Source organism: Erpetoichthys calabaricus, chromosome 11 (assembly GCF_900747795.2).
Source record: "Erpetoichthys calabaricus chromosome 11, fErpCal1.3, whole genome shotgun sequence".
In the NCBI taxonomy this organism is placed as follows: Eukaryota; Metazoa; Chordata; class Cladistia; order Polypteriformes; family Polypteridae; genus Erpetoichthys; species Erpetoichthys calabaricus.
The window spans coordinates 64,943,398-64,968,612 of record NC_041404.2 but is presented as its reverse complement, the minus strand read 5'-3'; the positions used below and the strand labels follow the sequence as shown (position 1 = coordinate 64,968,612).

Below are 25,215 nucleotides of genomic sequence, written 5' to 3'. Positions count from 1 at the left end.
ATCTGATTCCTCATTTTAAATGAATTTCACATAAATTAATAAATATCAAGATTATTTAGAATACTTTACGTCATTTCTCTCTCTTTTTTGCAGTATTCCTACAGGTGATAAAGCTGCAAAAGAAGGGCCCTGGCAAGACCAAGTTACATAGTCCTCATCACACTTGATCTTAGCCAACGCTGCTTTTTAAACAACACACTTCTCAAATCAGAGTTGCCAATTCACTGCTTTGTCAGGTTCAGTCCTGGCAGACCTGTAGGTTTTTACTCGGGTGAGTTTCAAAAACCAATATGCCACTCTTTTTGTAATTAGGTAATTACATGGATTAGAAGTAAGACATAAAAAAGAAAGACCAGGTAACCCATGTTCAGGGTTACCTAAAACTGGCAACTCAAAAACGAAACATTTATCTCATTTTAACACTTTGCCTACATAAACCTATTACACAGGTATGAAAAGGAAAAAAATAAAATGTGACAGGTCTGTATACTTGGAAAAACAGCAATATTATTTACCTTTTTATAATATTTGATGACATACAACTATTTACCTTGGGTAGAATTTGATTATGCAAGCTCTAAGTATACTCCAGACAAAAGAATGAATACATAATTTTTTATTTAGCCAATTTTTTGGTCTGAGTACTTCTGAAAAACACTATATCTCTTTATCTGTAATAATGTATAGAGAACTGAAACAAAAATACTATGCATTATACACACCTTAAGGAAATCTTAAAAAAACAAATACAAACAATGCATTCAATTTGAATAAATTCTTATTGATTGAAATTTGAACATTGTTTCAAAACCTATTCACCTAATATAGACATTTTAAGACATAAATAACAAAACAAAATTTATGTAAGATGAATTAAGAATGTTAGAGTGTTAGTACACCAACAAAATACACTGAAGTCTAATACTAGACACAAAATTTCTCAAAGAATTACTTCCATTAAAAGTAGATTATGAGGATAACCTGTTCTAACCAAATTTACTCTGTCAGCTGCAACAGTTCTTTGTTCTTTTTCTAAGAACAAATCAATAGTGAAGCTTTCAGTGGCTGATAACTGTATGATTAAAGAACATTTGCAAAATGTACCCATTCTCATAGAATGTCATCTGAAATAACCCTACACCAATTTATTCTCCTGAACTTAAAAAACACACCAGACAATATTAACTTTGACACAACATCAAAATGAACTCAAAGTAGTAAGATTTCAAAAGTATTATAAAATGTTGAACCTAACCACCTCAAATAAACTGTCTGAGATTAAAGGCTATTACACTGCATTGTTAATGTTTGGATTTTCCAACATTATCAAAAATCATTAAATGTAAAATAAGCCCTGCTCAAACAATACAAAAAACATTTTTTACTCAACAATTAAATTTAGATATAATATTATCTAAACCTAATAATTTCTAAATAAGAATACTTATAATAAAAAAATATTACCATCAAGCTGAATTCTTCCTAGAAGATATTACTGCTGCATTGAAAGGTTCATCTGTTCTTGCTGATTAGCTTTTTTTTGTAAATAGTACTGTATTTGGGACTCTTCTTCTTATTTCCAGTAAATGAAACTAAAACTTAATCAGCACAAAAGGCTACATTACATCATTTCAAATGCAACCACATGCTGTGATAACATGATCACAAGTAGTTCAAAAAGTCACAGCAAAATTAACATGTAGCTGTGTAAGTCATGTATATGTTTAAATATTCCTGCAAAGAAAACTTCAGGGAAAACATTTTTGCATAGGAAAATGTTATTTAGAATGTTTTTTTTGTTTGTTTGTTTTTTTTTTTTTTAAACTTCCATGCAACCCAAATAATGACTATGTCTCTTTTGTTTCATTTTGATTCACCTACACCAGGTAATTACATATTTCATAGTACTGAAAGCTATCTTTTTTTTTAAAAAAGGTAGACAATTCCAAGAATGTATTTTGCATTTACTGTACCCATGCAGCCAGCAATGTCTCTTACCCCAACAACCCAGAAAAGCATTAAGTAGATTTGAGAATGTTATGTTATTAAACCAGCACTAACTTGCATTAAAACAAACATCTCCGTTAACTGAAACAAGTTGCTGGAGCCTATTAATCCTTATCTTAATAAATGACAATGTTTGTTGATCACAGGCTAGAACAAATCTCAGTACTGTTGCAGTCATGTTTCTTTTGGGTAAAGGTGTTTGTAAACTATCCATCCATCCATTTTCCAACCCGCTGAATTCGAACACAGTGTCACGGGGGTCTGCTGGAGCTAATCCCAGCCAACACAGGGCACGAACCAATCCTGGGCAGGGTGCCAACCCACCGCAGAACACACACACCAAGCACACAATAGGGCCAATTTAGAAATCGCCAATCCACCTAATCTGTATGTCTTTGGACTGTGGGAGGAAACCCACGCAGACACGGGGAGAACATGCAAACTCCACGCAGGGAAGACCCGGGAAGCGAACCAAGGTCCCCAGGTCTCCCAACTGCAAGGCAGCAGCGCTACCCACTGCGCCACCGTGCCGCCCTGTTGTAAACTAGATAAATTCAATTCAGGGTTAGTGCACGCTGAAACCGAGCAGCATAGGGCACAAGACATAATCCTGCACTGGAATGAAAGAAAGTCCACTGTAGCACATTATAACAATTCTGATTTAATGTTCACATTATTTTAAGGACGCAATAAAAATGACTTTTCTTCTTCCCCACGCAAAAGTACTTCTGGTCTTGTGCCAGTGGGCATGAAGTTTGAAGATATTATGAGAAGACATGCATGCAACCCAAATTACAAGTTGACTAAAATACATTAACACACTCTCAGCATTTGCTGTGAGAAAGACTGAGACTGTGTCACTAAGGCTAACACAGTATAAATGGGCTTAAGAGGCACAGTTTCAGTCATTCTCACAGCAAATGCAACATTTCAGTCAACATGATGCTGTGTTTATACATTACTTTGTACTTGTTATTTGATTGTACTGTCGGCTAGGAGAATGACTGAGACTGAGTCACCAACACGCAGCCCCACATCAATCACCAAGCCCTGTTCTGACACTGACACTAACACTGACACCTAATCATTCCAAGTAGACATTCCAGCAGTCAAAAGTTTTTCCGGTGACCCACAATTACAAGCACAGTCATCCTAACAGCAGATAGCAAAATCAAATAACAAGTAAACTGAAACAGAAGCATGTAAGCACAGCATCATGTTGACTGAAATACTGCATCTGCTGTGAGAATGACTGAGACTGCAATTGTGAATCACCAAAATGCAGCTCCGCTCTGAGCTGTGGACAGCCAGAAGATATACCTGGAATGACTGTGAAGGCGATTGGGTGTTAGTTATATTGGAACAATCTCAGTCATTCTCATAGCAGATGCTATGTGTTCATGTACCATATTTCAGTCAGCTTCTCATTTGGATCACTACTGTGACTTCTCATTCTATCTTCAAACTTCATGCTCCCAAACAATAGACAGAATATAATTTTGCAAGAGAAAAAAATGTCTTGTTTAAAAAAAAAGTCCCCCCCCACTACCCCTTCCTCTCCCGTTAACCTGTAATTACGCTGTCCTGGGTATGAAGTTAATCTGCATCCAGGTCCTCCAACTTGCAGAGAAAACTTGGGGGTTGGTGGCAGAATTGGAACTCCAGCCACTGTAAAAAAAACCTCACACTGTTCCATTCCATTTAACGTAGTGTTTTTCTGAGGTGTCACCTGGTGTTCGGCTGCACTCAGGTCCTAAATTGGGATCCTGAGATGGTTCGTTGTGTGGTGGGTCCTGCAATGTGCTATATCAAAAAATTTCCCTAAGCCCCCCCCCAAAAAAGTTTGTTCCCCATAATCAATTTTTTCTCACCCATGTCCCTTGTTTACAGTAATCCCTCCTCCATCGCGGGGGTTGCGTTCCAGAACCCCCCGCGAAAGGTGAAAATCCGCAAAGTAGAAACCATATGTTTATATGGTTATTTTTATATTGTCATGCTTGGGTCACAGATTTGCACAGAAACACAGGAGGTTGTAGAGAGACAGGAACTTTATTCAAACACTGCAAACAAACATTTGTCTCTTTTTCAAAAGTTAAAACTGTGCTCCATGACAAGACAGAGATGGCAGTTAAAAGAATGCAAACATATCTTCCTCTTCAAAGGAGTGCGTGTCAGGAGCACAGAATGTCAGAAAGAGAGAGAAAAGCAAACAAATCAATAGGGCTGTTTGGCTTTTAAGTATGCGAAGCACCACGGCACAAAGCTGTTGAAGGCGGCAGCTCAGGAGCAGATAGAGAGAGAGACAGAGAAAAACAAACAATCAAAAATCAATACGTGCCCTTCGAGCTTTTAAGTATGCGAAGCACCATGCAGCATGTCGCTTCACGAAGCAGCTGCACAGAAGGGAGCAACATGAAGATAATCTTTCAGCATTTTTAGACGAGCGTCCGTATTGTCTAGGTGTGCGAATGGCCCCCCTGCTTAATCCCCCTATGTCAGGATCAGAGAATGTCAGCGCAAGAGAGAGAGAGGGAAAAGTAAGTTGGGTAGCTTCTCAACCATCTGCCAATAGCGTCCCTTGTATGAAATCAACTGGGCAAACCAACTGAGGAAGCATGTACCAGAAATTAAAAGACCCATTGTCTGCAGAAATCCGCGAACCAGCAAAAAATCCGCGATATATATTTAAATATGCTTACATATAAAATCTGCGATAGAGTGAAGCCGCGAAAGGTGAAGCGCGATATAGCGAGGGATTACTGTATTTTAAGCTATACCAGGGAAAGTATGCATTTTGCCTTACAATCTGTAATTATTCAATGTAATCAATTGATTAAAAACTTCAGCAAATTAGGGTAGTCAAGACTGTCAAATTAGTCAATAATTCAAATCTGAATGTTTATACTATATTCAAAATATCTATTAACCGAAATATATTCAGTATATGTTAAAACGTTTGGATACTACATATAGCAGTAGCAGTTTTAATACTATAATGTGTACAGAGTACAGTGAAATTCTTATCTGTATGTCTAACCAACATGTAACACATCATGCATGTTCCCTTCTGAGTAATACTAAAATGCCATTAATGTGCTGTTTCATATATACTCTTATAGTAATAAAGGTTTGCATTCTGCTAGACATTTCAATTTTCTGATGGAATGGAAAACACAGCATGATACATTACACAAACAAAAAGAGAAAATTACGTACTTATGAACTGAAGAAATAAACTTCAAGACCTTGAGGTTTCAACCAATGACAAAGGCTGCTCCTGTAGTTTATTAGTTAAGTGAACAGTGGGAAGAACTAATAGAACAGAAAACCTCAAAGAAAGAATAAAAACTGCAGTTTTTATTCAAAAAATACTCAAAATTTTAAATCTGATTCATACTCCTTACAGCTATGCCAAAATTCCAAAAGAATTTTGTACAAGTCAGTATTAAGCATGCAAACTAGAGATTAAATGCAAGTTTTAACCAAAAGTTGAAGCATTAGAATAACATTAATGATACTAACAATAAAAATACACAAGATTTTTATGAAATACAGTGGAACCTCGAGATACGATCACCTCTGTATACGAGAAATTCAAAATACGAGGAAAGTATGAGCGAAAATTTCTGATCTAAATGCGAGCATTGGCTCGCGTAACGAGCCACGAGCCAGGCTGTGGGTATAGCTCTCAGCTTAGCGAGGGGGCGTGGTAGCAGTTGCGAGCCGCGATCTGCGGTGTCTGCGTTTCTCACTTAAGTGCACAGGTGGGAAACTGGCCACATCCATGATTGTTCCTGTGGCTGATGGGCTGCAGCTGCCATGTCCTCCCCGCATATATAGAGAAGCGCGAGCCGGTTAAGGGGGAGAAGAAGAGAGAGAGAGAGAGAGAGAGAGAGAGTGCAGGCAGGCAGGCAGGCAGGCAGGCATGTAGGAGGGCGGGCAGGAGAGCAGGCTCGCGTGTAGCTGAACAGGCGAGCCAAACAGCTGAAGCAGGACGGTGTAGAGAAGGTCAGCTGCATTAAGAGTGTCTCGCCTGTTGCAGAGCCCGCAGGTGAGACGCTAACAGAGAAGAAGCACCGGGGATTGTCGTCTGTTTTTTAAAGACTGCATCCTTTTGACGTTTTAACCTCGTGTTAAAGGATTGTTATTCTTGTGTATTTTAAACCTCCACTTCACAACTGTTTTAAGGATTATTTATTTAAACATTTATTGAATGCTCTACTGCACTTTGGACACCCTGTTTTGATTCTTTTAATAATCAGTTATATTATTTACCAGTGTTATTTATTAAAGGTAGACTACAGTATATATAATTTATCAGTGTTATTTGTTAGGAAAATTGATTTTTATGTTAATATATTTGGGGTGCGGAACGGATTAACTGGATTTCCATTATTTTCAATGGGGAAGTTTGTTCTAGATACGAGAAATTCGCTATACAAGCTCAGTGCTGGAACGAATTAAACTCGTATCTAGAGGTTCCACTGTACAATGCCTGAAAAAGCTGACTGCATTTCACTGTTGAATAGAGAAAGCTAACATTCAGAAAAAGGTTTATTTTGTGTAATCTTCAAAGAACTCTACCAAATTTTAAAAGAAAACATTCAGAGATAAAAACAGGATATTCAAAATCATCTTGGCTTAGACAAAAATTTTGTGTCCCAGCTGGAGCAAATGGCACATATTATGTGTGTGTTTGTCTTCATCACCAAATGTCAAGCACAGGTTGTCAACACTGCTACAAGGACCTGCAAGGGGAACATTACTATACTGGCAATGAACCAATCTTAAAGAGCACAACATTTATTTATTTATTTATTTTAAACTTGTGAATTTTATTCTTACCTACTTGTGAGGTTAACTACTCACCCCTAAAAACCAGCCAACATATTCACATTTTGCCTATTTATATGAAAAGAGTGAGATTAGTGTGCAGTTTCAGTTAATGTTTCCGTAAGTTCAGAGCTTCATAGCTGCCAAACCAAACCAAATAACAACACAAAGACCATTTATTTAATTACAGTTGAAGGACCCTAACTGTACATGCACATCTATGAGGATATGGAAGGAAAATTAAATACTTGGAGAGTATGGGATTTGAACCCAGGACACTATGTATTGTACCACTGTACCAGAAAATCTGCTCTTAAATACTTTGTGAAGCATTGTAAGCAGAAAGCCACTCACTTAGGATGGTGTAAGCTAACCAAAACAGAAAATAACTTCAATTGTTTAAGTGATTAACAAAAACAATATGATATGAAAATAGAGCAATGTTGTATATAATTTTTGGTGTAATACAACGCTCAACTAGCTGCAAAATAAAGCAAACCACTTTTCTTACACATTCAACAAGGCTGCTGTATGTCCTTTAGGCATCTGTGCGTCTCTCTTTTTTACGTGGAGTAATTAAATTAATGAATATTGAATTAGTTGGCTACAGCAACAATGCATTTGTAAACATACATTTTTGTATAGTAAATGTACACTAGGGCCAGGTATCAGCACTGATGCCCCGATTTGATCCTGATTGACAATGCCCCGATTTAATCCCTTATCAATTTTATCTTGACTATATCAGCGCACTGATATATCTGAAGTGGCTGCTTTTTTAGAAATTACTTTACCATGCATAAAGAACATTAATATAATGTGACAAATTTCAGTAACACATTATTTGAAGGGTGTGTACATAGTGACTTCATAACGTGCATAAGCATGGAATGACATTTATGAATAAATATTTTATTAGTAATGAACAGTTAACATTAGTATTTAGAAGATGTGGAACAAAATATTGCTCTTAAAAAAAAAAAAAAAAAAAGTAAACTTTTTCACAGCGCATATTATGGGACAGCTCCTTGTTCGTTGCTGCTCTGAAAATTCCAACAATTGCATGCTTACTTTGCTAGGTGAGGCACATTGCAAACTTCTTCCATATTGGTAGTGAAGCTATCCACATGCTTAAAGAGAAGTAATATTTATTGGACTTGCCAACACACAAACATTTGATTGATGTGGTCACGTAATGGAACAGCACATTGGAAATGCTAGAAAAGTTTTTGGAACAGCAGCGAGTCATCTCAGCAGCTCTGCATATAGGCAGCAAGGTTGATCCTGGTGTCAATGGCATGCAGCATGTCAGTCTGCAACACATCCACCACAGGTGCCCAGTCATTATTAATGTGTGATTGTCACGTGACCCTGTGTTCGGATTCAGCGGGTTGGAAAATGGATGGATGGATGTCACGTAGGAATCCACTACCCTGGATATTCAGCTGCCCACACATCCTATTTAAGTGTCACAATTTCAGTTAAAGAGGACACACCGTTTTAAAGGCGATAGTAAAGTGCTTTTTCTGCATAAAGCCTTTACAGACGCATTAAGTGCCATCGACTGGATCAGATGGCAAAAACAAAGATAAGCAAAAATCTACATCAAAGTCAAAGTGAACTTTGTCATCTCAACCGGGGCACCATGATGTTAAGGAGTCTAACAGCTTGGGGGTAAAAACTCTCCTGCAGCCTGGCAGATCTCGCTTTGATGCTGCAGCATCTTCTCTTGGATGGCAGAAGTGTGAAAAGTCCATGTGAGGGGTGTAAGGGGTCCTGCACAATGCTGCAGGCCTTGCAGACACTACGTTTGTAAAATATGTCCTGTAGTGAAGGGCTAGGCACCCCAATAATGTTCTCTGCTGTCTTCACTATCCTTTGCAGGCGCTTGCGGTCGGATATGTTGCAGTTGCCATACCAGACAGTGATGCAGATGGTCAGAACACTCTCAATGGTGCCTCTATAGAACATGGTGAGGATGGAAGAGGGAAGACTTGCTCACTTCAGTCGCCTCAGGAAGTGTAGTCTCTGCTGGGCTTTCTTGATTAGTGATGTGGTGTTATGCGTCCACGTAAGTTCCTAAGTTATGTGTACACCGAGGAACTTGGTACTCCTAACAGTCTCCAAATCTAAACCATTGATGATGAGTGGGACGTGGGCAGGGTGATTTTCTGAAGTCCACGATTATCTCTTTTGTCTTGTCAACATTGAGAGATAGGTTATTGTCTTCACACCATGCAGACAGCCGTTCCACCTCATCTCTGTATGCTGTTTCATCATTCCTGCTTATCAGTCCCAGCACTGTCGTATCATCCGCAAACTTGATGATGTGGTTGGTATTGTGCATGGCTTTGCAGTCATGAGTCAGCAGGATGAACAGCAGTGGACTATGCACGCAGCCCTGAGGCACTCCAGTGCTCAGTGTGATGTTGCTGGAAGTGTTGCAGCCCATCCGAACTGACTGGGGCCTCTCTGTCAAGAAGTCCAGGATCCAATTGCAGAGGGTGGTGTTCAGGCCCAACCTGCTCAGTTTTACAACCAACTTTTGAGGGATGATTGTGTTGAAGGCAGAGCTAAAGTTTATTAATAGCATCCTGATGTTATCCAGATGTGTTAGGGAGAGGTGAAGGGCAGAGCATATGGCCTCCTCAGCTGACCTGTTTGAGTGGTATGCAAACTGAAGAGGGTCAAGGGAGGCAGGGAGATTAGTCTTTATGTGTAACATGACTAACCTTTTGAAGAACTTCATTGTGATTGGTGTGAGTGCAACTGGTCGGTAGTCATTCAAGCATGATGGTGGTCGACTTGAAGCATGCTGGGACTGACGACTGGCTCAGAGATGTGTTGAAGATGTCTGTGAGGACACCAGCCAGTTGACTGGCACATTCTTTGAGCATACAACCAGGTATGTCATCAGGTCCTGCAGCCTTGCGTGGATTGACTCTGGATAGAGTCCTCTTCACGTCAGTTATGGAGAGACAGAGTGCCTGGTCAGTGGAGGGAGGTGTTGCTTTTCTCGCAGGCTCTTTGTTCTGCGCCTCAATCCATGCAAAGAAGTTGTTTAGCTCATCCTGAAGGGAGGCATCACCATCGCTGCTGTGTGGGTTGGGCTTGTAGTTTGTATCGTCTAAATGCCCTGCCACATACGACGTGTGTCTCTGGTGCTGCATATATTACATATAGTACATTGAGCAGAATAGAGATTCACAAGATCGATCTCAAGACTTTAAGAACTGACAGTTTAATAACTATTAATCGGAAAATCGATCTTTTTACCCAGGCCTAATGAACACCTAATGTACAAGTTCTTTTAATTATGACATTTTAATTGATGTCAATTTGCAATTAATTTGGTGGGATATTTGCATTTTATTCAATACTAGCCAACCCGCGGCGTACCATACACCGCATAATTATGTATTGATGGGTGAACACTTCCTGAACGACACAGTTGTCCAAATGGGGTGGGTTTGAGGATACGACTGAGTGAATGAAAAGATAGACCTCTGGAGAGGGCAACATACAATTGTCCGTGATTGAAAGTGGGATCGTCTGTGACGATGGAGGCCACGCTGGTGAAAGTTACTTTGTCGGTAGGGATAAGTGTCAGTACTTGTTCATTAAGGTGTAGCGAGTCTTCATTGTTGACGCTTAATATAGCTTGCGTACTGAGTTGTTCCGGAGTCACAGTTGAGAAACACTTTTTTAATGTCTTTTAAGCACAGGGAAAAAAATGAACATGTGAAACATCCGTAATGTAATAAGCCACCAAGAAAAGTAACATTGCAACAATGCACGCTACAACCCGATCGCTGTAAACAGAAGTGAAAACAAAATCGAGCCCAGTGCACTATTTAACTGCCTTCTCTGCCTTGTGGCGCAGTGGTAGTGCTACTGGTTTGCAGTAAGGAGACTGTGGAAGATTGTGGGATCGCTTCCTGGTTCCTCCCTGTGTGGATAGCGCTTTGAATACTGAGAACAATGCTATATCAATGTAATGAAGTATTATTATTCTTATGCGTCCAGCCCTCTCTCTCTCGTGTGTTATTGTGTGTGTGTGTCTCTCTCTCTCTCACTCGCTTGCTGCACGTGTTCATGCAGGCATACGCAGCATAATTATTTATTGATGGCTGAACACTTCCAGAAAGACACAGTTGTCTACAAGGGGTGGGTTTGAGGATACAACAGTAAGTGAATGAAAAGATGGAACTCTGGGGAGAGCAACATACAATTATTGTCCCGTGACTGAAAACTGGTTTTGGCAGATACATGCATATTTTTTTGAAAGTTTGGCCCTGTGCCTTATTAATTGTCATCGCAAAGGCCAATCTAACAGGAAATTGTCTTAGTGTAAAAGGTAAATTATCTGCGACAAACAAACTGTTTTACATGCTGCATACCAACCCGCGGCGTAGCATACGCTGCATAATCACGCCGCTTTTTTTATGTTTGCGATGGTGGGCGCGGTCGTGCGTCGTAACCGAAAAGAATAATGAAAAGTCAACGTGGCTCAGAGGTGCATGTGGACTGTAGCAGAGACAAACGCGAATGACGCCGTGTTTTGCGAGTTGCTGCGTCCGAGTTGGTGGGTGTGGCTCTGCGTGTTTTTGTCGTATCCAATGGTCTTAGAGTTGGTGGCCGTGGCACCGTACTGTGTGCTCCATGGGTGTCGTGCTTGCTGGCGGCTTAGTGAATTATATATATATAGATTATACATTAAATAAGTTGTACCCCTGAACTTTAATAAGTAAAAGCTCCACATATTCTGACTGAGATAATGGCAAATATTGGAGAACTAGCATTGTTTTCATCATTCCTCTATGCTGCATAGTTGAGAAAAATAAGTTCACTTTGAAAATTCTGCAGTGTGGAATGAAAAAATAAAAAGTCAAAGCCACAAATAATGCTGGATTCAAAACAATGCAAACTTAGTGTGAAAAAACCCTGACATGTTGAGGAAAACATTCTGCTGTGGCTCTTGCAGTTTGACTTCTGAAAAAGTGCTGAAAAATACACCCAGTACAAACATGACATGTGTGTTTTGGAAAGGTTTCCTGCATTGCACAAGGTAGTTGCACAATGAACTCTAGAACCTTGTCATCATGAACTGGATAAAGCAGGAAACAAAATGGACAAACTGAAAATGCCACTGATCATTTGTTATTTCTACAGAAAGATTTCAAAGTTATAATCAATCAGTTAAATATTTTTGTTTCATTACCCAGATCTAAATTACTTATGAAACACTTGAAAACTGTACAGTTGAAACTGGCAAGCAGACAGAGAATCAGATACCATTCTTCCAAAGAAGCTGGAGATTGGAATTTTCCATAAAAATCATAAAAGGCACATTAAACAAAACAAAATGAATTTCAAAGTTGACAATATTAACATGCATTGATTCATTTTTTTGGGATTGCAAACATTTTTCACTTTGTTTTCATTTTCTATGTATGCATTTCAGCACCAATTTAGTTATAATGTTATTTTTTTGTTAAACAGCTGCAAAAAGATATTTACTTCTGGAATCTTCTATATCAAAGTTCTTCCCATTGGCTTACTTGCATATCCCATTACTCATTTATAAACTGTCCAGACTCTTAGGGAGAAGTGTAGAAAAGCAAAGCGTAAATGGGAAAGAGATAAATTTCAGATATTTTTTAACATTCTGAAAACCTTATAAAAGCTATACTCCTGACACTCTTAGCTACACTGTAGACACTGATACTTGTCAGGAGTTTTGCAATTTGTCCTGGTAAAATTGATAAGACTGGATCTTCCATTATACTATTTGTCACAGTTCCTATGCTGTACCCAATGTGTGATGTTGTCTTTAGTCAATTATTTGATTCTGTTTGTCTTTCCTCTGTTGCAAAAATTTATCTAATATGCATTCCACATCCATCCCATTTGAAGAAATGTCAACTTCTCTTTAAATAGACATTTGATGTTGTTGGCTGTACTGTCCAGCGTATTATTAATACTTGCTTTGTTCCTGGTACTGTCCCTGCATCCTTTAAGCATGTAGTGGTCCAGCCTGGTTTAAAAATAAAAATGGACTAAACGCCCGTTTTTCTTTTTTCTTTTTAAACATCTGCCCTCTTTCTGAAATGTAATTCCTCTCTAGGGCTCTTGAAGGGGGTGTTTTTGTCATTTGCTGTCTTTCTGTGGTAATAAGAGTAATATTCTGGAATAATTTGTGCTACATTGAACCAAGTTTGCTCTTTTAAATGATACAAATGACTTGTTAACTCCTGTTGATTCTAATGATTGGACTATTTTGTTATTGCTGAATTTAACTAATGCTTTGATATGGTTAATCATATTGCATTTCTTGGCCACCTTGAAAATTGGGTTAGCATCCACGGTATAGCACTGTACTACTTTGCCTCATAACTTAGATTAGATTAGAGATCTTTACAGTCAATTATACGGCAAGAGAGAGGAGAGGTTGGGAGTATGCACACTGCAAGAGCATAGTGAAGTTCTTGTGCCACAGTCACATGAGGAAATGGGGGGCAAGGAGTTATGTACAGGCAATTACACAATAAATGATGTACAAATAAATTCAGTAAATAAATAGGAGCCGCAGGAGATAAATAATACAGTAAATAAGAGTAGCAACTGTAAAACAGAACCATACAGACATATAGGGATTGTGTTAAACTGCAGGAAAAAGATGGCAGAACACATGTAACATATAGTACAATCTATATATATATATATATAATTCACTAAGTCCATGGCAAGCAAGACGCACGCAAGACAGCCACGCCTGCCCACTCACAGAGCCCCGCTCACCAACAATTCACTAAAACAGCCGACCATGGCGCAAGAGCAAAAAGCATTTGCCAAGAATGTGTTCATCAATCAAGAACCAAAGTCGGAGGTTCGAAGAAGATCACATACCGTCGTAGTTCCGACCATACACGATGCTGACTGGCGATCCGGCGGCGTTATTCCCATGACCCGCCGGGCAGCCAACTGGGTAACCAAAGTCTTTGGGTTCCGGGGGGAGTATGGTTGCAAAGCTGAAACTGAAAGGAATTGATGGAAGGGCACCACTAGGTGTGGAGCCTGTGGCTTAATTTGACTCAACACGGAAAACCTCACCCGGCCCGAACGTGGCTCACAGGTGCATGCGACTGAGGCGGTGTGTGGAAAATGAACAGTCAACGTGACTCACAAGTGCATGTAGACTGTACACAGACGAAAGCAATTCAGGTGAGGAGTTGGGGGTGGACACATGAGCAGGCAGTGCGTACTGAACGATGACTAAGAGATGACTTAAGAAATCGGCAGACTAGAATGGCGGGGGCGGAATGGGCGTCAGACGATCGAACTTGCCTATCTAGAGGATGTAAATGTCCTAACATGGGTTCCGTAGGTGAACCTGCGGAAGGATTGTTACCAGTTGTGCCGACCCGTCATTTGACGGTTAGGACCCGAAACCTCTTGGGCCTGCTTCCCCGCCCTCTCTCCAGAGTTCCATCTCTGCATTCACTTACAGTCATATCCTCAAACCCACCCCATTTGGACAACTGTGTCTTTCAGGAAGTGTTCACCCATCAATACATAAATATGCGGCGCGGGCTGGCTAGTTATACATAAATCAGCAAGTAGGTACAGTACAGGGCATGTAAGATTAGCTTAAAGAGAGTTCAATGATCTTATGGCTTGGGAAAAGAAGCTGTCTCCAAAGCTGATAGAGCAAGTGGTGAAGCTCTGGTAGCACTTTCTTGAAGGAAGAATTGAAAACAGGGCTTGGGCTGAATAGCTGGCATCAGAGATAATGAATTCGGCACTCCTCAGACAACTGGTGGAATTGATTATATGAAGCTATGGAAGGTCAGCCCCAATCACACCACCTTTTCTAGAAATACTAGAAATCAGTTTTCCTCATCTGCTGTTGCCTCATGTGGAGTCCCACAAGGCTGTATTTTAGAAACTAGTCTCTTTTCAATGTATATACTAGTAATGCTACCATTGGACAGATCATTAGCAAACATTATTTCCTTTTGGTTTTATGCGGACGATATATATCTTTATTTAGCTGCAAAACCTTCTAATTGATGTTCTTTAAGGGCCTTTTTCACTGCTTTTAGGGAGATTTAAGGCTGGTTGGCAAATTCCTCCAAATAAATGAAGGCAAATCTAAAGTGATCTTGTTTGCTCCACCTAAAAGTATTATTGCAAATCTCTCTAAAAGACCAGGGACCTCATGCATAATGGCATGTGTAAAGTTCACACTAAAATATGGCGTACGAACAAAATCTGAAATGTTCTAAAAATCCAGATGCATAAATCTGTGTGTACACCAAATTCCACGTTCTTCCTCTCCATAAATCCAGGTCAGCGTGAAAGGTAACACTTGTGCACGCGCCTGCCCACCCCACCCCAACTCTTCCCAGAAATATGCCTCTTTAAATATGCAAATCAATATAAATAGACCCTTATGTTTTGCGTTCTATGAAAAGTCAATGGCAAAAGCACGAGGAAAAATAAGAATTTCAGCAAATACCAAGTAGAGGCAAGGAAAACTTACTATTTGTTGGTTTAAGCAGTGATATAAACAACAAAAAGAATTTGATCGAGTGACACAGTGGTGGAGAAACTCAAAAGTTCAAGTTCAGAAAGTTGCAAAGTGCCCAAAATAAAAAAAGAAGTGGTTAGATATCAAAGTCGCCGTGAAAAGGCAAGTCGTAGCCCACTGTCTGAGTGTCATATGGAAGCGTATTAGGGTACACAGAAAAGAAAAACAAAATAGGGACACAGTGGGAAAAAAAATCACGTAGTTTATTTTGTCATTGAAGTAGAATGTCATAAACTTCATCTTAAAATCGTTTAATTTACTAGTTTCTCAAATACCATCGTAACTAAAGTAGCATGTTAAATGCTTTGTATTCTATGTGTTCTTCTCTTTCTCTTCAGCTGAAAGGGCACAGAATACATTACATTCATGATATTACGGCTCTCTGAACAATTTAAATACTAAGTTGTATACTTGATATCATTTTCATAATGATAGGAATTAAAGCATGTATTAAACATGGGGACACAATGGCGTAGCTGTAGCCAACGAGCTGGCACCCCATCCAGAGATTGTTCCTGCCTCCTACAAGATACGTACGCTAGCTTCAATGAAATAATTTAGGGCAGCAGTACTGTCTCTCTCAAACGTGCTAACTCCCAATTCCTGTCCTTCCTTTTCTTTCTCCAAGTAACCAATCGACACACAATCAGCTCTGTAATTTAATGTCAAGCCATCTGTAAGCTTAGAATGCCAATTCTTTAAAACTTTTATGTAGTACATGTTTAATTATTCCATCCATCTATCCATCCAGGGTTGTGCCAATTCCAGCAAGCATACAGCGCAAGGCAAGAACAATCCCTGAATAGGGTGCCAGCTCGTCGCTACCACTACGCCACCATGTCCTCACAAGTTTAATTATTAACAATATAAATTATTTAAATGAAGTTCAAAATGTATCTGTATAATGTAATATACATATTTTACTGCATTTCATCTTAAAAATGATATCAAGTGCTCCAAGAAAATAGTGCTTGGAAATCTAAATCGACTTAGAAGCCAGTCGTCATCATATGGAAATACGCGCTTTATAAAGTATCTCAGGGTTGTGCAATATTATAACTGTAGTGCAAGTTTACAGTGAGGCAATTGTACTTATAAGTACAAACAGTTCTACCAGGAGCACTTTATGGACTGAGTATTTCTAGAGCTCTTTGGGTGAAACTGTTTCTGAATCGCGAAGTCCCTACAAGAAAGGTTCTGAAGCATTTGCCATACTGTATGGGAAATGTTCAAATAGACTGTGCACATGGCTGAGGCAGCATGTGCTTGATGCTGTATTCCGATAATCCAATCATTTGCTGTAGAGCTGCGATTCCATACTCAGATTCAGTGGGTTAAATACTCAGAGTGGTGCACAGAGAGTGACAACACTAAAGCAGCGATGGTATTTGGAATAGATTGGCCATTCTGTGCTCCATTATATAGTTACGGTTTGATTACAATCAGTTGCCTTAAACTAATCAACGATATGCGGTTAATTTCAGTGTATTTGATAAAGCCACATCAGGGATGTGGATCTAAAAAAGAAAGGGAAACCACACGGGAACAGTAGCATTGCTTTGATGCTGGGTGAACCAGTTTGCAAAACCAAGCAGAGAACTCGTGCACACAAGGGATTGAGCGGGCGTGAAAATGTGTCTGGCTTTACACCAAGTTTAGTTTTTATACATTGCAATGCGAGTGTGGAAACAGGCATATGCAACATTATTGTGCGTACGCACCATTTATACATGAGGCCCCAGAGCAGTTGCCAGAAAAAGTGAAACCACAGGTTACAAATTTGGGGGTGATTTCTGATCAGGACCTCAAATTTGGCAAACAAGGAAACTTGGACATCAAGGGGTATCTTTTTTCAGCTTAGAATCATTTCTAAGGTGGCACTAATGTTGTTATTTTCTTATATCGTTCCATTTAGATTATTACAATTTCTTGTATAAGGGTATCAGTCAATTGGCTCGGTTATGTCTGCAATCGGTACAGAATGCTGCAGTGACTGACACTAAAAGTAAAAAAGGTTACATTTCTCCAGTTTTAACTTCCCTTCTTTGGCTTCCAGGTTATTTTAGGATTCCTTTCAAAGTACTACCTTTTTTTTTTAAAAAAAAAAAGCAAAAAATTGCTGCCCATTCAGGTCATTAAGATCATCATGTCAGCTATTATTAGATGTACCTCAGACCCTAATAAAACTGAAAAGGGATTGTGCATTGGCAAAGGCTGCTCCAAGATTGTGGAACAGCATACCCCTCAACATCAGAGCTGCTTTCATTATTGTTTTTAAATGTTGATTCAAAGCACACCTTTTTTCATTAACGTTTGAGCATATCTAAGATAAAAAACATGAATCAAATATAAACACATTCATCTAATGTGTCAGCACTAATGATTATATGTTTGTAAATTTATTGTCTTTTTCCTTGCCTTTTCTCTGTTATATGAATGGAACTTTGCTTAAAAAAGTGTAGATGTGCTTTATAAATAACATTTTCTTTCTTGCTATCCCATGTACCCATTTATTTACATGTAAACTCTGCCTATGCAAGTCACTGTGAACTTGCAAGAGGACAAAGAATACTTCTAGATATTTGTATAACGATAATGCCAAACAGCAATACTGAAAGGTGTTAGAAGGATGTGTTTTTAAATTTTTCCAAAATTATTTTCCCTCTCCTTTCTAGTGTCATTTAATCCTGTACGACATGTAGCTCAAACTATAATATGCTGTAACCATGATGTAGTCTTTTGTATTTGAATCCCTGTCATTCCTCTGTTTACTTCCCTGAGTTTAAGGCAAAACTACAATGCCTTTTCTTGTACTCAGTATGAGAAAGGATGCCGTCAGAATTTTCTACAAACACCCAAATAGGGAGTTTTTAATCTGGATCCCAAGATTTTATCATTTGAGCCTTGCATAACCGATGTAATATCCTGGGAATTTGATTTGGATCATACAGAGCTTGTTGTTGTCAAGATGGGAGTTTAAGACTAAATATTTCATATAGTCCAGAACAGTTGCTGCTGTTCTTGCTTTTTTCCCTTCTTGACTACTGAGATAACATTTTTTGATATCATAATAACCCAATAATAAAACTGGAAAAGTAGCATTATGAGCACCAAATTTTCAGTTTTTGTTTACAGAGAATAAAACTATTTGCTTGCCAAAATTCATTTTTTTGTGTGTGACAGGATTGTATTTTAAATAAGCATATCAAAGACAGGGCCCTACATTACAACACTATTTATGAATAAGCAGAACCACATCCTAGGATAGCACAACATTTACTAGAATTTATTATTTTAAAATCACATAGTCAAACAGAAAAAAGGAAGATGCCTCGATTAACTATAACTCAAAAAACAATCAAAAGCTATCAGCTAATCCAATCAAACTGAAGGAAAAAAAAGACACCAAATGTCTGATAAATGTGTCTATAGTTAAATATGACTGGACACTTATTATAAAAGAAATTTAAATCACAAGCAAAAAAAGTCATTCAAATTGACAAGTTTATTTTTGGCCTAGTGAAGGGAGAAGATGTCTATGACCTCAATAGCTGTGACCAACTTAGCAATAAAAAACATCATACAAACAGTCGGTTAAACTGAAACAACAGGGCTCAATAGAATTTAATCATGTACATGATTAGGATAAGATTCTGAAGAATCTCATTTGGCTAGTCTCTCCATAAAGGAATACAAGAGTGCTTTGGGCTTCTAGTCACATCTTAAGCAATAATCATTTCTAGAAATACATATAATCGCTTAGGTTGCAACAAGTAAACTGTCCTGTGTCAGAGGCAAAAGGACCATCAAGTAGCAGAAATAAATATTAACATTAACTGGAAGCATAGTAACACTGTGGTCTGTGCTACTGCCTTAAATTAATACATTTTTTAAAATTTGTCATCTAGGACTTGACCCCCAATGCTATCAAAAACAGATGTCTGGCAAGCCAGTGAATAAAAACATTGCATGATGAGGGTGGATGAACAAATATATTTATTGCATAGTTTACCTTTACTACTGTACTAAAGCCAGCTGTGTTCAGATTTGTTAGTTTTCAGAAAGTAGGAGGCCATTTTTTTTTTAACAAAACTTGAATTTGAAATCATTTAATTATAATAGATTGAAATTATATAGAAACATAATACAATGTGAACAAGAAAGGATGAAACAAGGACAGTGATAAAGGCTAAAATAAAAAAATAAATAAGAGCACAAAGGCAGATTATGCAAACTTACTTATTACTCCAAACAGCAAGAAACAAATGAATGGTTTCAAGTAATGTTTTATCAGAACAGAACAATATAACTGAAAAATTACCCAAAGCCGACCTAGTATTGTATCTTTTCAAACACAAAGGTGTAATATAGTCATTAGATCATTTTATTTTTTTAAACAGTAAGTTATTGAAAAAAAAGAGGAAAGGTGCCCTCTAACTGATAATAATTTAACTGCATACGCTAAAATATGAAGTTAAAGAACATTATGAAAAATATTTTTGAAAGAAATTTGCTTTTAATAGATTATAATGTACTCCTCATCTGGAAATTCTGAAAATGCATTCATACAATCTTTAAGCTGCACCACTACTAAAAATAGGCAGCAATAACCAAACAAAGTTCAACTTGTGGCATCAAGAAAATGGTACAATTACTTTGATTTCCACTGCATAAGTAATGGCAAAATATGTAAGTTGCTCAGAATAACAGAGCTCCAGTGAAGGTAAGTAAAACAGCAACCTTAAAGATAAGTTGTTAATAAAAATTCATGCTAATATCTGAGCAATAAGTAAGTTGCCAGGGTTTATTGAAATCTTTCATCTTAGGTTAAGATTACCCGCCAACGACTTAGTTTTAAACACATTATGTCATCATCTATACATCTAATTTCAAACATTTTCCCTATATTATTTTATTGAAATTAATATTAATAAATGCCAGGAGACAAATTTAGCTATTAAAAAATAGCCAATTAAATTCAGTCCTTCAAGTGAAACAACAGAGACATTAATGGTTCAAAGTGGTGCCAAGCAAGCAAATTATAATGAAGCAAGAAAGTCGCATAAGCATCAATAAATAAGACATATGAGAATTTACAAAATTGGCTATAATGAAACCCTGTAGCCCTCTAGAAATATACATAACATTTCGGTTCAAGCTGTAAAATTCCTAAACTCGGAGCCACCTATACAAAGAAAATGTACAGCTGTGTCTGATTTTTAAAATAGTTCTGTTTCCCCCTAACTATACGCTAACCAAAAAGATGGGACAGAGGATTCAATAAATTTACAACCACTCTGAGGCCTTTACTGCACTTTAGCAGTTATATAATTAAAATTACTCATGTTTCAAGTCTACTGTTTTAATTTATTTCAGGTAGTGATTATTTCAGGTAGTGATTAATTCTTATCAACAAAAATGTTCAACATACTGTGCAATGGTGCCATTTAATGGCATATTAAATGGACGTATTAGAAAAAGACAAAGTAACAGAACTGAATATACAAAAAAACTGAACATGACCCATTAAACCTATAGTAACAAGATGTTTTCTGGCATAATGCAAGCAGTTTACAAAACTAAAGAATAGTGTGAAAACTTGTCACTATAGGCTTTCTTGACATTTTCAGTGTATTACAAGCATTTAAGTGTGAAAACATCTTAGAAGTAAATAAAATGTCACTGAAGGTGAGAATGACAATCTTGTCATTGGCACTTTGTGATGAGATACTACTTTAGGACAAAGTACATGTTACGTTTACAAAACAAGTACTCATTGGAGAACGCAATCACTGATCCACACTTCTAAACGACCACAATTCTGTATTTTCAAGATGAATAATTAGAGGTTAGATGTAAAGAGTTATGAATATTGGCAAAATTTGACAGGTTTATGTACACCAAATTCTTGAAAATAACATACAAAACTAAACTTCACGTCTTTTAAATGTATTAAATGTGCATTAAATGATTGAACCTTACAGAAATATAGTTAAAAATCATCTTGCAAGCAAATAACAGATCAAAAATACATGTTGCTACTGTTAAAAAGTGCAATGTGTTGTACTGATAAGGAAGGAGAATGGAATCAACAGTAAACGTATGCTGTGTCCCAAAAACTTCCCAATGAGCAGCTGATATTATATATTAGGATAAAAGCAAGGGAGCTGTACGTAAAACACAAGGTTCACACCATATCTATCTATGCTCAATACAGCTATTAAGGATAAGGCAGGACACGTTTCAGTATTATACTATGACGTGTGCACACTGACTGAAATCAAAGCAAAAAAAAAAAAAAAAAACAGTTAATTCAGACACATGCTGAACATCTAAGCACTGGTTATTTAACTGTCCTTTAGCACACACACTTTGACAACACTTTAGGTCACACCAAAAAGGTCTAACAAAGTCAGTTATGTAGTGATGTTTGGACGGCCTTTCATAGTCGCTACCCGGTTGTGTTTCTTTAAATAAAATGTTATGAGGAATTTGTGTTTTTAGGCAAAACTTCCCAGGATGAGTGAGTCTGCAAGACTAAAAACGTGATATATCTTAATTCGTACATCCCTGATATTTCTGTTTTGTCGTATTGAGTCTTACTATCTTTCACGTTGCATTACGAGCGTTGTAAATGTAGTTTCATTTTTACAACTCTACATTGTAAGAATTAATAGCCAGTAGAAACAAAGGTACCGCTTTCAAAGAGATGCAACACGCTAAAACAAGCTCTGCCATGAATTACAGTGTAAAAAAAATATCTCAGACTGAATGTGTGAATGTCTTAAAGTTTCCGCATATTGTACGTTTATAAGTTAAAGTGAAGTCAGACACAGTAAAACAAGAATCTCTTACCCCAGTCCGACAACTTTTCTGCGTCTTTACGGAGTTTCGCCTTTACTCAAACTGATTGCGGAAGTGTGTTTGCTGTTGTAACATGGGAATTTCCAACACTGTAAACAATGGGCGGGCCACAGTGGGCGGGCCGTGTTCTTCTTTAAATGGGTCCGCCCTACAACATTCGGCCAATGGTTCCACATAAAATCGCTTCTCGCTCGAAATAAGGTTTAGAATATTCTATCACTGCTACCAACAAAATTAAACAGTAAAAGGCACTGTGAAAAGCTGTTTTTTTCCAGTACCAGTTTTACAGTTTACATGGATGGTACGTTTCCAAGAATATTACACGAGGAGTGAATGTTTTTGGCAGTACTGACCAGAAAACGGAGTGTTACGAGAGAGCGGGTTTTTGCAATGTTTCAGGAGCCTTATTCAGCAGCAGCTAAACGCAAGTCGCTTACCAAATTGCAAAAAAATGTTATCTATAATAAAAATGGTTCGTAGTGTCATGGTCAGTTTCTCTGTTATTAAGTTTAGCAAAAGAGATCGCATACAAAGTTCAATTGTTTTCCAAAGTTGCTGGAATGGTTGGAATGCCGTCCGATTGGTGTCGTTTTTTGTTTTGACTCAGTGTGTATTTGCTCCTGGCTTCATTCCATTTAAAAGTGTTTGCCATTCTGCACTACAGGAATTGCATACTTTGTGCTGTAGGCGTGCCATCTTCAGTTAAGTAATACATTTTATTTATACAGAGCCTTCCCCATGCTCAAGGCGCTTAAGATATAAGCATGTTCTGCACAGAACAATAAACTAATACAAAGCATTAAATATATTAAACCAGAGTATAATAATAAATTCAATACTAAAAGAAATGCCTGAACAAATCACGTAATTTGTGAAAATACATAACTCAAATTAAACCTGAACATTTGACAGAGGAGTTACCTAAAAGATGGGGAGGAATGTTAGGTTAAGTTAAAAGCCATCCTGAACAGATGAGTTTTAAGCTTTGTTCTAAAAGAAGGAATGTAGTAAGCTGATTGAATTAATTTCGCGAGGTCATTACAAAGTCTGGGCTCTGTACACCTGAAGACCCTGTCACCCATAGAGTGGAGGTTAGTGTGGGGCACAACAAGATAGCTAGAATCAGAGAACCATAGTGGACTAAAAGGAGCATAGTGATGGAGAAGGTCACTGATGTAGTCCGGTGCAAGGCCATTTAAAGCTTTGTAGGTTATCAATAAAGAATTTTATACTTGATCCTGTAAGACACAGGGAGCCAGTGAAGGCGAAGCAGGACTGGTGTAATGTGCTCACTGTTGCTGGTTCGTGTAAGAACTCTTGCTGCAGACTTTTGAATTAACTGGACATGTGATATAAGATTTGAAGGGGCACCTGCCAATAGGGAGTTACAATAGTCCATGTGGGATGTGATAAAAGCATGGACAAGTTTCTCAGCATTAGAAAAGGAGAGGACTGAGCAAACATAGGATATGTTACGGAGGTGGAAGTAAGAAAGTTTTTTAATGCGGTTTATGTGGGTGGAGTAAGAAAGTGAGGAATCAAAAATGACACCAAGATTCCTTGCATTAGAAGAAATTATTTATCATAAGCAAATTATCCCCCTTTAATTTAAACACCATCTTTCTCTGTAAAGACAAAGGTGTCTGTGGTGGGAAACGGGCTTCTGCGAACCCACCAATATGACATATCAAAGTGAACAGTACTGTGCAAACAAATTTTGTCTTAGATGTTTATTTTTGGTGTTCTGCTTTAGTATTTCCAGGTGCCAGTTATTAATGTTACATGTTATAAATGTTAAAACTTGGGTTTTTACTGTATGTTTTTGAATGGATGGTTAAATTAAATTGAAAAGCTGTTGCTGTCATTGTGCACCTAAGAGATGACACAGGGTAAGCGTAAAGGATCTGATGACAACCTCACATCTACAATGTCTGAGAATATAAGTGACTCTGAGGAATGTAAAATGGATTATATTAAATATTTCCATTCTCAGATGGTAGCACTGTGATCACTGCCGATTACGAAGCTCTTATACACCTTATTGCAGCAGCAATTGGTCAAAAGGTGAAGGAGGATAAAAGTAACATGGAAAAGATTCAGACCTAGCCTGGTTCCATATAATGAGAAAAATTCAATCTCCTTTATATAAGTTGAATAAACTGTTACATCTCTTGGCAAGTACAGATACTGTAACATTATGGGTACTGCAGAGAACTAGTTTAAACCGTGATTTCAGACACTATTTTAATGCTGGACAGGTTTCATCTGATACAATAAGATTGGAAAATGCAACAGAGGGATTGGAGCAGATTATAATTAAAACTAAATGTGTGATCCAGACTTTGAAATGTGGACTGAATTCATGCACGCTACTGCTCAAGTACATTAGTTACATCATCTAGGCTAACTCAGCAAAAAATGTCACTTGAATGCTGGTTATGTGAAACGAAGCAACAAACTTCTTTCACCATGTTTTCATTCATGGACACAACAAGCAGGGTCTTACTGCCACATGTAAGCCCATTATTGACTGCAGCACCTCACTCTGTTATCCAAGCCTGACATAGACGTGTTTGTTTTATGAGTTGGGGTGTTGGGTTGGGGGTTGTTGTGTGTTTTATAATGGACTAGCTCTGTTGTTGAGCATCGCCTGGGATATTTTCTTAAATGTTGGGCCTCAATTATACTGCCACCAGTTAAGTGGATGCATCAAAAGTATTATATAACTACATAAGTACTTCTTTGTATACAACATTTGTAGTTTTTTTTACAGGGTACTAATAGTAATTATTTCGGTGGAGCTCCTTACTTTAAACATGCTACATACAGTTGCCCCTGAGTGAAACATGTCCATCAACTCACCACTGCTGACTGAATCTCACTTTGTAGATTATGTGAAAAGATAAAAGCAAAAAAGA

At 37.9% G+C, this 25,215-nt stretch overlaps 1 protein-coding gene across 3 annotated transcripts in view; it reads right to left on the bottom strand.

The window, feature by feature from the left end:
- Positions 1–22,424, bottom strand: part of tnip1 (TNFAIP3 interacting protein 1) — a 170,295-nt gene extending 147,871 nt beyond the window's left edge. For 2 of the 3 annotated variants that reach the window (XR_007936291.1, XM_028813225.2), the window contains exon 1: positions 22,289–22,423. The gene's annotated coding sequence lies outside the window, so the exon portion shown is untranslated. Of the gene's footprint in view, positions 1–22,288 lie in introns of all 3 variants that reach the window. The other variant, XM_028813226.2, reaches the window with a different exon arrangement.
- Positions 22,425–25,215: the final 2,791 nt, after the last annotated feature.